Source organism: Scomber scombrus, chromosome 10, assembly GCF_963691925.1.
Source record: "Scomber scombrus chromosome 10, fScoSco1.1, whole genome shotgun sequence".
Taxonomy (NCBI): domain Eukaryota; kingdom Metazoa; phylum Chordata; class Actinopteri; order Scombriformes; family Scombridae; genus Scomber; species Scomber scombrus.
In genome coordinates this window covers 27,761,624-27,779,821 of record NC_084979.1, presented here as the reverse complement: position 1 = coordinate 27,779,821, position 18,198 = coordinate 27,761,624, and positions in this window count along the sequence as shown.

Sequence of the window (18,198 nt, the reverse complement as noted above, 5' to 3'; positions counted from 1 at the left end):
TTAAATCAGTGGAAACAACAGGCTGCAGTAAATACAGCTGCCGCCCACCAACAACAACACAAGCAAAACACACACTGCTCCATACAGTACTTCATTTCTATAGTTCCTTCCACCGGCGCCGAGGTCAGAGTTCCTGCGTTTACATAATGCTTCCTGCTCGCTGCGGTCCACTCCTGACAAAGGAGTAATTGCAAGTATATAACCAAAAAAAAATATTTATATAAAAAGGCATAATATTTAACGCAAATATAAAACCTTGTCTGTATGTGTGAATATTGAGATTTGTAAAACTGCTGCATTAGCTGATTGTTTGCTTTTAATGAGATGCGTGTCATTTTTTACTAAAGTAATAATAAGAAATTTGAGTAATTTAAGACTTCCCCTAAATATGTCTCATATCGTTCCTTCACTACTTTCCCGTGTTTTCTTCAGAATGACTCTCTGAAACTACCAGCGGATTTGGACTTGTTGCTTTCAGTCAAAGGTGGGCGTATGTGTGGGTGCAAGGCAAGGCAGTCAACTAGGTTGTGAGAACTGTGCCATGTGTGTGATGTCTGCCTCGCCCCTCGCACACATCACACTGCATCTTATAGCTGCATTGCAATGTGCATAAAGAAATTAGGCTTGTTTGTTTGTTTGTTTGCAATCAATCACTGAGATGAAAACACTAATTTCCACCACAAAAAGCATGCCTGGTATTGAGTTGAACAACAATAACAGGAAGTATAAACGTAGAAAAATAAATAATAATCAAATGAATTATTACAAATTGCTTTACACAAGTTAGGGTTAGGGTTAGAGGCCAAAAATAAAGGTAGAGAGTGTTTTCAGTGCCAGTAAGTCAAATTACATAAATCTGTTTTCATGGCCGCTCACGTTACACATGCACTTAGCAGCAGGGACGACTCAGACGGGAATGTAAGTGAAATCAAACCATTTACCAATTACTCTTGTCCCATCCACAGGCCAGCAGTGGTACTTATCACTCTGCCTCATACATCATCAACACACACACACTACTGTAAATTGTAGGAAACTATTGATTTTGTCATAAAAGTTTAATGGAAATGTAAAAATATTTAATTCCAAACTGCTGCTACAGACTTATTCAAATCTTACGACTCATGTTTGAAGCCTTAGGATGATACTATCTCTACTCCAAAATATTTGTTTGTTTTTGAAAATCAAAAATCATGTCAAATTATATCCACTAACACTCTTTGAGTCATATTAATGGCATGGCTAGTGAACCCAAACCCTAACCCAATGGGGTGTACCAATTTGATCTTAGATGGATTGCTATAAAATGTAGTTCAGACATTACTGTTACCCGGGAGACGAGGCTTACTGTACCTCTGTGTGACTTCCTCTAACATGCATTTCTCTACAACCACTGGATGAAATTTGGTACACACATTCATAGCAATACATTTGGTGATCCTTTAACCTTTCATCTAGCATTACACAAAAAGTGCTGCTTCTTATCAGCAAGTTTGCATTCTTATAATGAGCATGCTAACATTTCAGTTTCAGTTCATTACTCTGCTGCTTCTGAGTACAGCTGCACAAAGCTTCTGTCCGTAGATCTCTTTTTTAATGTTCTTCTTCTGGCCTAAAGCTGAATCTCTGAACCTAGAAAACCTAGATTTGAAAAGTCTCATTGACCGGAAGAAAAACAACTGTTGGGCGGTGTGGCCTATAAACAAAATTAAGATGTATATTTCATGGCTGTACTTACATCTGATGAACAATTCCTCTAAGTAGAATTTTGCCTTTTAAATGTGCCTCCCTTCGCTCCCTGGTTGAGGCTCGAATTATAACAACTGTGCATCATATTTTTGTGTGTGTTATTTTTTGGAATATGTCATATTTCAACCCTTCTTTTTTTTCCCAATATGAACATGTGTTAGCTTTTTCTCAAGGTCCATATTGCCTTTTGATAAAAGACTGAAAAAAGGGAAAGAAATCCATCTGCCTTTGGTATCTGCTGAGAACAGACACATAAAAGGCTTCCTATCCCTTCCAGCAGAGACTGTGTCTAATAACATGAATCCGAGTCCAGCTGGTGTGAGTAACCTTGTGCATGAAGAAGTATCGCAACATAATGACGGTCAAAACCTCTACTGTTTGGAAAGAAATCAAAAAGCTTGCGTTAACTTCTCACGGGAGTTCAGTCAGAGCCTGAAAGCAAAATTAATGGACTCCGTAGAGTTCAAATTAAGATTCATGATGTCACTATTGAGATAAGACTTCACATGTCAAGGCCTTTTCTGCAGCACTGTGTTTATTTTATCTGGACAAAGAGGCATTTGATTATAATGCAGAGTTGTTTTTAATTGTTTTATTTATCGTCTGATATTTCCACACTAACATATTGAGCTGAATAATGTTTTGTTAGAATTGTGACGGCAGAAATTAGAAATACCTCGTTTATTAATAAAGCTTTGGGTGTAATTACCAAGCAGCCAACATGAAGAAAGAAGATTGTTACACCAGTAATACATTGCTAATAATACCAATTATCATGGAAACTCATCACAGAGTCAAAGGATCCCCATTAAATGGCACACAGCGGAGCAGAGAGACGAAGGCCTGCACAGATTACACTGAGAAGGGAGCATAGCTATTATCAAAGCCGTAGTGATCAACAGACCTGCTGAGCTATAAGCTGACATCTCCTGAACACTAGTAGACTTAGAGAGTGAGGAAAAAAATAGAGGAATGACTTGTTGGCGTATTTCTATTGTTTTTTTTCTTTTCTTTAATCATTATGTGTTTCTGTGAAGCTTAATCACAAAAACAGAGAGACTCCAATAAACAAGAGGAGAGCCTTACTGAATAAATGGACCTCGCCTAATTGGGTATTGAGTTAATCTAAGCTCCTTGACAAACAGGCGATATTCAGTGTTCACCCTAAATGAAATGTTTAATCTTCACCATTGTCTTTAGTGTAATTATACATCTAAGGTGTGTAATATTTGCAGTAGCAGAGCACATGGATTTGCTCTCACTCTATGGAATGTAACCCTCCTGTCGTCCTCCCGGGTTCGTTCTTCCCCTCCTTCCATACTTCTTTGCTCACTTCCTTCCTTCCTTCCTCCCTTCCTTCTCTCCTTACTTCCTTCCTCTTTTCCTCCCTCCCTCCCTCCCTCCCTCCCTCCCTCCCTCCCTCCCTCCCTCCCTCCCTCCCTCCCTCCCTCCCTCCTTACTCCTTTCCTTCCTTCCTTCCTCCCTTCCTTCTTTCCTTACTTCCTTCCTCTTTTCCTCCCTCCCTCCTTACTCCTTTCCTTCCTTCCTTCCTTCCTTCCTTCCTTCCTTCCTTCCTTCCTTCCTTCCTTCCTTCCTTCCTTCCTTCCTTCCTTCTTTCCTTCCTTCCTTCCTTCATTCCTTCCTTCCTTCCTCTTTTCCTCCCTCCCTCCCTCCCTCCCTCCCTCCTTACTCCTTTCCTTCCTTCCTTCCTCCCTTCCTTCTCTCCTTACTTCCTTCCTCTTTTCCTCCCTCCCTGCCTCCTTACTCCTTTCCTTCCTTCCTTCCTTCCTTCTTTCCTTCCTTCCTTCCTTCATTCCTTCCTTCCTTCCATCTTTCCTCCCTCCCTTCCTTTCTACTGTCCTTCTTTCTTTCCTTCCTTGACCTGAGGACAACAGGAGGGTTAAATAAAATGACCCAACAGCAAATGATAAAAAACAAAATCTACCTCTACACGTGTAAGAGGAGCGTCCAACTAACTAATTCTTCTACAGTAAATGAATCTCCCTTTTTGTTGCCTAAGAAACAATTGTCATATAGATAAAGCCTTCACATACCACATACACTCTCTAACTCATCTTTCAACTCCGTCACATAGCAACAATGTGGTATCCATAGAAACTGAATTAAACTTAAAACAAAAGATATTTATATCTTATCTTCTTGGGACAAGAATTCTTTAAATAGGAATGGATAATTTGGAAAGATAACTCCTGGTGTTTGCCTTTGCAATGTCTGAGGAGCTGCCAGATGAACTCAGAGATGTGATGTGATGTTTCTGCTTATACAACAATCATATTTTAAAATCTAAATAGGATGATCTGTTCTCAACACGTCGCCATACCAGAATAAAGTTCATTCTTGAGCTTGGAAACAGCAGATGACAAAACAGTCTCACCATGAGGTCTATTCAGTAGCTCTGCTGGAGCTTCAGTTTTTCTGACCATCTTAAAGGAGAAATATACTGTAATGCACATTTTCATTTCTGTTCTGTTGCTCTACCAGAATATCTTTGCATGAATTCTTCTTCATCTTATCATTATTTAACTTATACTGGCACTGGATGCAGCCTTTCAGTTCAGCCTCTGTCTGAAACAAGCTCTTTGACCCTCATCCTAACAATGTAATTAACATATAAGGTCTACCAACTGGAGCCCCTGGGGACCCCAAGAATAAATCATCAGCGAAATGTTGACTTATTTCTTCTCAGAACATTATTAGTTATGTATTTAATCTGAAATCATCTGAAAAAAACAACTGATTATTGATTTTTTTGGAAAGTTACAGTTAATTTGCATATTGTGCAAAACAAAAATACATACTTTTATATAATGCAAATTGGGCCTTTTATCCAAAGTACAATCTTTCCACAAAACCTTCAAAAATGACTGACAGACAAAACGACTGATAGTGTGTGATACTTTAAATTAGGACCCATGTCAAACATGAACTTAATAAATAATCCCATCTAACCCTAACCCTGACCCCGACCCTAACCCTGACCCTAAAACTACATAGGCAGGATTGTGTATGTTTGACAGGGGACCACCAGGTTGTCATTACATTGGTATTTTATAAAAAGCACTTAGTAAAACAGAAACAGAAAACAATGATATAAAGGCATTAGGAATTAACAAAGTCATCAGAAACTGGAATGACAGAATAAAGCACCGGTGCAATATGAAAAAAAGTAAATGCCCCTCTACCAATGAGCCCACTGTGTGTTTCTGATGACCAGTTTTCATAAGTCTGCTTCTTGCCCGGCTTCTGGAGGCTACATGAACAAACAGTAGTAGAAGAATTTAACTTCTTTTTCTGGTTCTTTACTCAAAATGGAAACTTCTCAAAGACATAATCGTTCATATAATCCGAAATATGCCAGTGAACAATATGAACAACCTTAGCAACAAGCTTCACAAAGGCTACAGATTGGACGACTGTTTGTGAGCATGCACGAACAATCTGACGTCATCCCCCCAGGAGGAAATAGAGGTAACATTGCAAACAAAGCTTTTATGGCAGGTTGAAGCCCCGGCCTTTGCCTATTTTCACCTCAAGTATTTGACCTTTGACCACTGACATTTACCATCATAACAGTATAAAAATGAACATTATCACAAAAAGCATCACATGCCCCCTTTAAGGATTTCTCATCCATGTTGGCTTCAAAGTTGAGATTGACATTTATTTCTCGAATTCAAAAGTAGCTTGACTGGACTCTGCACCTGCATAAAACTGTCTCGTTGCAATTATTCCCTCATACTGGTCCATTAATCCACTGAACCTGAATAAGTGCCTTTAACCCCGGTGGCCTTCAGCTGTGATCCTCAGGATTCAAGATACAGCTGTTTTCTATCCCACAAGCTCGATAATTACATCCACCTCACATCCTGAGTATGAAATACTGATTAGATGGCTACATGAAGGTGAGCAGAGTCCTGGGAGCCGCTGCTCTAATCCAGTCACAAATTAGACTCACCTTCTATGGATCATGCAAATAAAGAGTCATTCTTGCATAATTACAAAAAAAAAAAATCAAGATCAGGTTCTCATTATTCAATATCAATCCATCTCATTCCGAAAGCATCTTTATCCAGACACTACGGAGATCTATAAGCTGCTCACGACAGAGAGAATGTCAAGTGTACCGACTGCTCCGTTTTATTGGATGTGCTTTTGAACAACTTGATCTTTAAAGGAGCTTCGCAGGTATATTTACGAAGACACTCAATTCTCTAATTCTGGTCACTGACCTCCGCACCAGCGTAAACTATCATGCCATTTTCAAGAGGATGTACAGTACGTGTTTCTCATTTTCACAACTCCCCCAGCGATCAGATGACAGTATTTCCACAGGGATGAGTGTTGCCGCTCTCAGCGAAGCCAAAGGTCATCAGCTGCTCAGCGTCAGCAGGATGAGAGCATTAAAAGCTGCCGGTAGCACAGTTGGAAGCAGCAGTTTCTTCTCAAGAAAGCTTTTTTTTTTCCTGAGAAATAACGAATGCATGATTAAACTTTAAAATGTGGCTTTATTTGATTCTTCTTCTTCTTGATCTGGTGATGATTTTATTCTTGAACATAAATGTGTTGCTTAATGCACCAAAATGATCAGTCCAAAAATGATCAGGCTGAGAGCAGAAGACACAGAGGAGAGATAAGTGGAAAGACAAATAAGATGGAGGGCTCATATCCAGTGGGAACATGACAAACAGAGTATATCCAAATAAGTCAACTTACACAATCTTACCAATAAAGTTGAGTGAATGCCAAATGTCAGAGACTAAAATGACTCTGCGACCGTCCCTACTGTTCCCTAAATATTGTTGATAATAAATAAATGTTGATAAAGTATAATGGTGTCTGGAAACCCTGGCTAACCCACACCTCTTGTTCCTTTACTTCTTTTACTGGCAAGTCTGTGTTAGTGTATGATATAATGTATGTCCAGTATTTATATATAATATCAAAAATGTATAAGAAGTGAAACAGAAAAGCAGTGAATGTTAGTTTTACTAGTAACTGAAAAATTGTGTTTTAGTTCATTTTAGATAAACTAAAAATCTCCAACCGATGATAACAGTGACGTGTTTGTTATGGAGGGCAAACACACCAGGAACCTTTTACACAGCTAACCACTGATCCACCATGCCACATATTCAGATGGTTTCTTCATCATCCAACTAAATAGCAAACAATACTCACTCTATACTTAAAGGTGCAGTGTGTAGTATGTAGTGACATCTAGTGGTGAGGTTGCATATTACAACCAACCCAATGGACTATTATAGAAACATGTTAAGTCTAAGGTAACAAAAACATAGCAACTCTTATTTTCAGGTGATTATACACTAATGAAAATCTACTTATGAATATTATATTCAATTTCTGCCATGTCCGTTCCACTTGATGCCATAGAAGTCTACACACTGCACTTTTATGTCCTATATGATAATACCTACATGTATTTTAAGCCTTAGTTTATTATTATTTGTAGTGTTTCAACTTTTTTTATTCTGATGTAGGTTTACAAGTTGTTGTTTACGTTTCACTTCATTGAATATGAGTTTTTGCTGTCATCTCACTGTTTCATCTCATATCATACTGTATGTAGGCCTACTCTTATCTTATCTTATCTTATCTTATCTTATCTTATCTTATCTTATCTTATCTTATCTTATCTTATCTTATCTTATCTTATCTTATCTTATCTTATCTTATCTTATCTTATCTTATCGTATCTTATCTTATCTTATCTTAGTATAGGCCTCTGATCTGCACACACACACTTCAGGGAGGAGAAGTCTCATTAGTAAAATGCTGTACAGTAAACCTGTGTGAGTGCAAAGTGTTCAGGGTTTTTAAATTATAGGCCTAATCCAGACTATGGTATCTCAAACAGTATCACTTGTGCTTAGATTTCTCTTTATTCTATTCTATTCTTAATAGAAAATAAATGTGAATTCAGCTTGCTCGTTAAAGTTACAATTTCTCAGAGTTCTGATAGTTTCAATTTTAATTGGCATGAGCTAAGCACTTTGCTTATAAATAAGGATTAGAGTGTATTGCAGTGCTCCAGCTGTCCAGCTTGCATATTATCATCATTATTTCTGACAGAGCCAAGTGGAGACATTCCTGAGACCTCCTGATGCAACCAGAAGGTAAAAATTCTGCAGAAACAATATGGCCATAAAGCAGAAATTTAAGTCTGTACATCTGCCCGCTAATGGAGACGTTGTGCTTTAACAGTCATTTAAGTACTAAGATTAGCCTGCTAAGGGGAATTAAAGGTGAAGTCATGCTGGTCAAACTGAACATGCCGTCTCTGGAGACGGACCAGGAAGGAAAGGAGACAGTTTGTCCATGGCAACAACAATAACACAGGAATCATTATTCTGCAGCAGTAGCATCATCTTGAAAAAAAATCATATGCCAAGCTAAGACCTCAAGCTATTTTTAGTATCAAGTCGTGTGAACTCCTGACATATGAATCTGTGATACTGAAGCTACAGATATGATATTACCATTCCATATGTGTGTTTTCTCCTTTCCAGAGAGTTTTTCTACTTTGTTTTATGTGAGGCAGTGATGTAATTGTACTCACTTATCAACAGATGTAGCTCTCCAAGAACTGTGCACTTAAATATACTCTCTGGTACTTTGCCATATCAGCCCAAAAACTTATATATGCTCAACAATTAGTGAAATTGTGTATCATTCTTCTGGCGGTGAGGAGCACAAAACACATGGAATGAACTTATTCTATAATTACGCCCTTAGTTCGTTTAATGCTGAAGCACTAATTATAAGATGATTTGTTTCTGTTGTTCTTGCTGAATTTTAAGTGCTTTAGCAGTTTCTGCGGAAGAGGGTTTTTTTTTTACCACTTGATTGTGTCAATTCACAGCTCGCTGCTGAGGTGCATATGCTCACCTGCTGGTGACACTGACATTTAAAAAAAAGTGTTTTACAGAGTAAGTAGAACTTAATACAGGCTGAAAGACAGAGTGTCTTCAATAGCATTTCCCCCCAGATATATATAATAGTCTCTAATTTAGCCCAGCCTCTGTTTTTATGTGCCTTTGTCGTAATGAATACAGCTATAGTTCATTTTACCTTTCTGCTCTATGACAGCCATCAATATTTCTACAGTAGTATATCAGCATCAGGTTGTTACACTTGTGTAGCTTACATTTTTATAGTGTTTATGTCTATTTTTTCTTTTGGGTAATACATTAATAATCAGTTCTTATCTTCTTCTACTTGTGTATAAACAATGGGAACATTTCAGTGCTATTGTCTTGTACAATGTGAATGTTACAAATAAAACCTTACCTGACTGTACCTGCCTGTGGAACACTGTGGAGTTCACAACTAAAGATTATTTCCCCCCTGCAGGGGTCACAAATTGACAATTTGTTCTGGACACATTCTTCAGTCTTTCTCTCAAATATAGGAACATTTTCTGGTGACGTAAAAGTAAACCCAGTGTGTTTTATTCTGACATCACCGGGGATCTGTGTGTTTATGTCTGGAATAGTATATAATCCATAAAGGTGTGCTGGACATACATTTGTGGTAAATTAATTAATTTGTAATAATCCTGGCCAAGGCACATAAAAACAGGGGAGAGAGGAACGTTGAGAGCATTAAGTTTAAACTTATAAAGATAACATAGCGAGGAGTGAGCTAAGACTTTTCAAAGGAGTGCAAAATGTTGCCTTTCATTCTCTGGAAGCTAACAATAGCTTACTGGAAAACACTGAGCGGTGCACACTTGGGCTAACAATAGCTACTTGTACTAAATTGTGCTAATAGAGCAGGTATATAGGGCTATAATAGGGCAGGTATTATAATCAAGTAACATTAATCTTACTGAAATATTGCCTCAATTGTCCGACTCAGTGCGAGTCCTGGAGCTGGGGAGAGCGGCAGGTGAGCCAGCTGTCAATCACACAGCAGACATCAAAGCTACTGTAAGTTTTCCACTGGCACACTTAGATTAAATTATAGGGCACAAATGTAGTGATTGTGACCATAGTGAATCATGAATAAAACTATGCTTTTTGAATAGTAGATAATTGGAGTCAGGGGTCTTTTGGAGGCAGCATCTAGAAGCACAAACAACAGACATTGACCAAAGTGCTTTAAAGAGAGATTCAGATTTGATTGATGGCTACAATCAGACAAATAAGAAAGAAAATCTGATCAAATTAAAACACAAACTGCAGTGCGTAACACAACAAGTTAACACAAGTATAAGCCAGAGTACCTTGAGGCACGACTTCACGAAGATAAGTGAGAGGCTGAGCAGAAAAGACGAGTCTTTAGACGGGTTTTAAAGATATTAATGGAGGTGGGGTGATCTAATCATCAGTGGCAGACTATTCCACAATTTTGGGCCAACAACAGCTGAAAAACCTTTGATATTTAACGGGGTGCGAGGGATGGAGAGAGCAGTGATCGGTGAGCAGATCGGAGGGGTCTGGAGGTGGAATAAAGGGATGAGTAATTCAAAGATGTAACCCGGTGTCAGACCGTGCAGTTGCTTTAAAAACAAATAAAAGAATCTTAAAATCAACTCAGTGAAGAGAGGCAAGTACAGGGGAGATGTGGTCTCTCTCTTCTTGGTACCAGCGAGGTGGCATTGCACTGAAAGGTACTTCCACAATGGCTTCAGACAGTTCAGACTGTTTGATTTAAATTGCCTCTCATATAATGCATGCGCTTGTATATATATATATGACTCAGACACATGTCTCCCTTAACTGTCTGGCAATCAAGCTGTCTCCTGCAGCTTGGACAGGTTGTACTCTCCTGTTCACTGACAGTAAAACGCAGGACCACCCACAAAGAACTGAGATACTTGTGTTGTAATCCACTCATTGCAGCTTGTCTAGTACAATGTGACAGCTAGATTGCATGTGCAGGGTTTTAGAGGTATAGTTGGCAACGTGATCTCATGCGATGGATGCTTTTATACAGTTGATAATGTTATATATAAAATCAGGTGATTGTGTGTTTTGTTTTGTTTTCTGTCAAGTGATGGTAGTATTGGATTAATTTGTTGAACAGTGTGAGGTTTACATCTAAAAACCTGGTAAAAAAAAAAAGGCAACACTAATGGAGTCTTACACTGAATATATACTGCACACCTCCTGCTTATTGTGCTGTCGCTTCCTGTCTCCGCAGCTTTCCTCCGTTTGTTGCTTGAATTCTTCATTGTGTGACTGATATGTCCTGATCTCTTTCATTGATTTTCTTTTGAAGACTCCATCAGAGTCCCAGCAAAAGGGAAATGGCTTCCTCTCTTTACCTTCAGAAGTCTGTTCGCCTGGCTAACAAAATGCTGCGGCTTCGGTGAGAGGAAATGAAGGTGCGCTTAGTCATACGGTGAAAGTAGAGCGGAGGCTCTGCTTGTAACTGTGGGAGGTTTCTGTACTATCACATATGAGGGTATTCTTCTAAATTCCTTGCAAAATATCAATCTCCAGGTATCGTCTTTCATGATCAGTGTGAAATAAAATGTGCCTGTTGAGCTTTTAAACCACACTTGTTGAACTGATAAGGATACAGTGCTCTGTAGGGAATAGGCCTCCATCCCCCCGTTCACACTAAATTGTCTCTTGAACGGGCTTGTTGTAAATGCATCATCCATGTTTATAATCCAAAAGAAAGTTTATTCATTTCATACTCCACTCTTGATCTCAAATCCAAACACATCATGATGGGTCATTTTAAGTGGTTTGGTTTAATTAGAGCTTCAAGAAGGATTTTAAAGCAGCTATTATCCATTATCCATTATTATTTTATAATTACATTTGATGCAATTACTACAATTAACCCACAGAGAATTAACATCCAGAATGCAATGTCGAAAATCTCCACTACACACTTCCTGCTCAGCACCAAAGAGCAAACAGACAAATTTAGCGACAGGCTGGTGAACATAGTGGAGCTTTTAGCTGCTGAAGTGCCAGATATTTTTCTCAAGAGTTGATGTAGGCAAAAAGCAGAGCTGGCAGGAGAGTAACTAATGGACAGAAACACACCTCCACTTGAATGCATGTTGCTCCGTAACTGCTGCATGTGTTAACAGGAGACTGTACATTTGACGTATCAATTGAGAAGGATATCAATGCTGTGTGCATTGTCTGTTCCTACTGTTTTTAGAGGTTTAAGGTACTGAAAACCTCTCCTTTGAAATAAATAAAAAAAGGTCCTGCTTATATTAAACTGTGTAGTTGGACTGATTTTAGACTGATATTATGATAGACACTTGCCTTCAACCTGAAATGAGATTAAATAGATAGACATACTCTGGTTCCCCAGTATCCACTTTAATCTTTCCATTAAAAAGCAATAAAACTTGAGGCATTGGTTGGTCTGTCAGAGATAACTGCTTAAAATGAGCAATTTTCCATTTTGATAACTGGGATTTTAGTAAAGGTATTTTAAAATCACATGTATAAATGACAGCTGTGGTGCTCACTGCTGTGTGCCTGTCTGAGTGTGTGTGGAGGAGAAGGGGATGTCATGTATTTCAACATTACTGATCTGTGCATGTTAGGATAAAACACAGCTTTGATCAAGCTAATTTAAAACCCTGCGCTTGAATCAGATAAATGATGGTATTTTCCACCATCAACCTCTTTGTAAATCTCTTCAGCCTCAGTCGGGGGTTATCAGGCTGCTTTTAAGCCTTTTGAGCCCACAGAGTCTTTGCTTAATAGCCCATTACTTCAAGAGGAGAATGATCAAAATAGGCTCATATTTTAGAAAATGTCCAACCTGGTTCACACAACAGATGGAGTAATACACCTGCCAAAAATGGTTTTGAAATAGATCCGGGTTACTTCTGGAAGATGCGATTTTGAGAGCATCCAGGTGGACGACTTAACATTTCATGGGATCGATGGTGAGAAGTTGCTGAAATGTGTCACCACACAAAAAAATCAAAGACTGTTTTCAGTGTTTTATTTCTGGACATTTAATATCAGAAATATCTCATTTTTTACCTTCATTTAAATGCATCTTGCATTTTTATCTCGGAAATTCACAACAGCGAGAGGCACTGATTGCATCTAAATAAAGATACATACCGTTACAATCAATACAGCGGCTGTATTATGTGTTTTTCACATGGGAATGGCATGAATAGTGTGTTGTTTGAGCAAACACTGTAACCTGACAGCTGTCAGAAATAGGCTGAGGTCACAGACACCTCCCACGTATATCCACACTGTCATAAATTGCGTTCTGACTCTTCCACTCAGTGATAGCAGGGCTCGCTACTCTTACTCCAGCACATACTGAGGTTATTTCTTTTTTATCCTCTCACACTAAAAGAAGTTACAATATTGACACGTACAACGCCAAATCAAGTTGGGAGTATGACTCATCTCAGCCAAACACACACAGCTGGGCCTCTTTGACGCCTGAACCTCAGTTTAGTTTGGATTTTTATAGATGGTGAAAATCATGCATCATTTTTTTAAAAACTATTTTCCAGACCATTGCATCAGCAGGTATACAGTGTATAACAGCGTGTACAATGTAGTACCTGGGAATCACACATCATAGAAACACAATTAGCTTGTTGCCGTTTTATCGACCTCTGTGCTGCTCCCGTACTTTTCCTGCCGCAACAGGTCAGCTAATGAGAAAATTAGATGATCAGTCTCATTTTCCCTCCTACATTCATTCAGTTTCTTAATTTATCAGAGCCTTTATAGGGTGTACTGAATGTCACTAAGAGACAGTGTTGCCATTTCGTAAAAACTTGAGTAAAAATAAGGATATAATAAGTGTGTTTCTAATTAAATTCAAGGCCTTTGTCTAACTTGTGCTGCAAATGACTTTTCTTAATTACTGTCATCGGGACTGCTGCATGAACAGCATCGGCTATGCACTCAATCAACAACTGCTAATGACAAAGAAAGCCACTTCAGATACTCTTATGACAATCATAGAGAACAACAGCTGTTTGAATCCATGCAATTATATGAGTGAGAGAGCTTGCTTGTCTGTTCTCATAGAAAAAAACAAAACAACGTGTCCCTTCGTGCCAATGCCCTTCACAATGTATTCTCCTCATTTCTCTCTTCATGGCTGAAACAATAGATGCAAACAGCAAACGGATGACTTGTATTATATATATATATATATATATATATATGTTATAAAGCTCAAGCTAGTCATTTAAAGCACATGTATGCATGAATGTATGTATGTATGATCTATGTATCATGCATGTATGTGCATTTTGATGTTGTTGGTCAGTGTGTTGTGTGATGCAGCAGTTTAAAACCCAAGACAAATTATCCCTCTGGGACAATAAAGTCTATCTAATCTCATATTATCTTTGTTAATGGGAACAACAAGCTTTCATAGATCGAATTTGTAATTCCAGATAATTTGTGGGAGGGGAGTGTAAGCATTTATTGTGGTAAAGTCAATTTGTAGGATGAGCCTGACTTCCAGATCAATGGAAGATTTGGCCTCTCTTTGACTTGCATGCGTTTTGATCTGGTTTGTACAGCCACCAAAATGTATGTGCTACTTCAGGCAATACCACCAAACATTCATTGATTGGTGCCTTGATCTGGAAGGACTTTGTCTGGGCTGGAGATACCATTGTTGATCTTCATTTTAGTGGGAATTCATATGTGAAGTTCTTGTACTGGAGGTGGGCTCAATATAAAATCTGGCACCATCATAGTCAATGCCAGCCCTAGTTTCATAACACCAAGCCAACACACAAATATAAACTCTTACAACCACTTCTCGAGAAACTCCAAAGAGGTCTTTGTCATTCGGGTCATTTGTCGATTGTCCCGACCGAAATCAATGGCTTCATTTCAGTGAGCAGCGTATCCACTTTGCACAATAATTAGTGAGGATTAACTTCTGAGTGCTTTTCAATCTGACCATATAGTTTTTGTCCAAAGCTCATGAGAATGGATGTGGGATAGATGGGATGTCTGCAGGAAACAAAGAGAGAGAGTAAAGATGGCTCTGGGTGGTCAGTGGTACAATATATCTAGCTGTTAATGCACCACTTCCAAGAAATGTGTTATGAATTTAAGTGGATGTACAGATAATGGAGAGAGTAGCTAGCCCATAACATGACCACATAACTAAAAAACACACACAAAAAAACCCCATAAACATAACATAGCATGCAGACCTCCATAAAACTGGACTGCAGTTAAAAGGATAGTTTGACATTTTGGAAAAAAACACTCATCTCTATCTTGCAGAGGAGTTAAATGAAAAGATCAATAGTGCTCTTATGTGTGGATGTTAAATATGAAGCTTCAGCCAGCAGTTGGTGAAGGCAAAACAACCAGTAGACTTGTTTGTTGTTAAAAATAGAGATAATGATTCATGGAAAAGAGAACACATTCACTGCATGCATGATCAGTAATCCACCAATCAAAATATTTGATTATTAAGCACAGGGGGGGTGAAAGAACCGTCAGAGGGAGGATGAATATTTGACCTTTTTAAACAGTAAGACACAAAGGAAAGACAGCAATTCCCCCACTGAGAAAACTGGTGGAGAAAAGGGTGCAGTTACAGTCAATCCTCTGAACAAAAAGAAGTTAAAATTGTATCTGTAATTAGCAATCAACAATCAGCACCTGTAGGCACAATCACTGCTGGTGCTGATTTCCACTAAACATCCAGTTCTTGCTTCTTAAATTTCCATATCGTTCCTCTTCAGTTAATCCTTGGATGTTTTTCTACTCTGGATAATACCTGATATACTGTAGCAATGCAGCATGCCTGAATCTTAATATTCTATGATGAAGTTATGAATTGCAAATACAGAAAAGGTGAAATCTGTTATTGATGTGACTCCTGAATATGTTTAAACCCAATTTATTTGTACAGTGCAGCATAACTGAAGCTCAGCACCCATTAACTGGCCCATTCAAGTGTCAAGCCAAAATTAGCATATATAAAAGGACCGGTGATATAGGAGCGGCGGTGATATATCCCTGTCCCTCTCCTTCCTCTTTCAAAACTCATGAAAAATGCAAAAGGCCCTCTCTAGAGCTAGTGTTGCATTTGTCCGTTCTGGGCTACTGTAGAAACATTGTGCATGGTGCAACACAGCAGGCTCTTTGCAAGAGGACCTGCTCCCTTTGTAGATATTAAGTGCTCCTTGTAAAGCAACAAAAACACGATTATTCTTATTTTCAGGTGATTATACACTAATTAAAACATACTTGTGAATATTTTACTCCACTAGATTCTTCACACTGGACCTTTAAGACTTAGTCATGAACAACAAACAGGTGCATTATTAAATTGTGTGTATAAATCCTTCTCTTTTTTCTCCATGACACCTCCAGACTCTGTAGCATTGCTTTACTTCCACTCGATATCTGCACATCCTGCTAGTGTGGGCTGCACTCATCTCCTGAAAGGTGCACAATGCTAATATTCGAAAACAGTGGGTGGATGACTGTTATTAATCTCTGGTGTTTTATGAGAGCTCAAGATAGCAAAGTTAAATGTTAAAATGTCACTGGGTCAAGCCAGAGACATTGGAAGCATTTAAATTAATATCAGAAGGCTTTAATGAGAACCACAAGTTTCTATGAAATGAATTTTTAATTCAAGATACTTTGTGGGAGATGTCTTTGCCATTTTTCATGGTGTAAAAGGTGCACAAAGCCCAATATAAGGAAACGTAGCAGCTCTCCCTCTGAGCAGCTGTGTTTCAGGAGGTAGAGCGGGTCATCCACTAATTGGAAGATCAGCAGTTAGATCCCCGGCTCCTTCAGCCCGCATGTCAAAGTGTCCCTGGGAAAGATACTGAACCCCAAATTGCTCCTGACGGCTGTGACAAAGGTGTGTGAATGTGCGTGTGTGTGTGTGTGTGTGTGTGTGTGTGTGTGTGTGTGTGTGTGTGCGTGTGTGTGTGTGTGTGTGAATTAGATTAAATCCTGATGAGCAGGTTGTCACCTTGCACCTGCCATCAGTGTATGAACGTGTGTGTGAATGAGTGAATGGAAGACTATAGTGCTATATAAATGTAGTCACTGACTTTGGTGATTCATTTTAATGTAACACCACCATCAATTCAGAGTATTAATTTGTCCAATATTTTTGTTTATTACTAAATACCTGAATATTGGGAAATACTAAGAAAAAATCCCACCTTTGCCATTCTTTGTAATTCATCTTTGTATTACAGCACTTATAGGTCTGAAGATAAATGGTAAGTATTTATCTAAATGATATATAATAAGTGTATATCATGGGATATAATCATATAGAGCACTGTGGTTTGACATGGTGGCCTGGCTTCGTCCTGTGTAAGCTCAGTTAAAACGACATCGACATGCAGCAACAGTTCATATGGATGATAATAATCCTTTTACTTTGTTTGTTTTGACGAGAACCATGTCTGTCATATCCTTCAATATAAAATCAGCATTTTACAATTCTAACTCCAGTGTCATTATCATTTTGTACCACAGAGTGTACAGCATTATGTTTCTTCTTCTTTCTTTCTTTCTTTCTTTCCAGGAAATGTTGTGATTGTTATTATTCTCTCATTCTTTTTCTCTATCATTATCTTTAGTTGCCTGTAGTCACCCAACCAGAAAACAGCTGTACTCTGAAGAAATAATAACACACAGCAATTACATGCTTTCATATCTTTCCAGTATGTCTCTCCTTGAAAACACAGTCCAGTAACCTGTCCACCAATTGTTAAATAATGTTATTTATTTAACCACTGACTGTACAAAGCTGACTGGGAAGAAAAAAAAACCCAAAAAGTGGTGAACATTAAGATTTTGACTGCGCCATTATGGGTAATAACAGCATGAGGTAGTAATAATAGACTGAGATTGACTTGTCATGTGTATTTACTCCTCCACGTCCCATTCAGTTCAAGACAGGAAGATCAATAAAGGGATAATAGACCCAAATACAGGGAACGCAATTTTTGAAGCAATGCTCGGTGGAGCCATGCATACTGATGTTTTTTTAAGCATTTATATGTATTGAGTTCATCTTATACACTTTTTCTTTGACTTCCTGTTCTGGTGTTGCTATACCGTCATGAAGAAAAATACCATCTAAAGATATCACCTCAGCGGCCATTGGGAACACACGATTATTAAAAGAATGAGTAAAATAGGGTTAGGTATGAGCCATGCTTTCCTCCTCCATCATCATTACCTCGTGATAGCATTTCCCACCACTTGTTTAAAATTGGACACCCTGCTGAGTCTGAGCCAGCCCCTCCCCCTCAGCCGGGTAACCCACCGGACAAATATAAACCTTTGTGTGAATCTACAGTCAAAAGACAGTGGGGAAGCACGGCTCTCTAGATGGTGGTTGCCATGGATTTCTCTCAAAAGCGTTTGGTATAATGGCACATCCCACTTCTGATGTCAGTGCTGGAGGAAAAGGGGGTGGGAGGGGAGG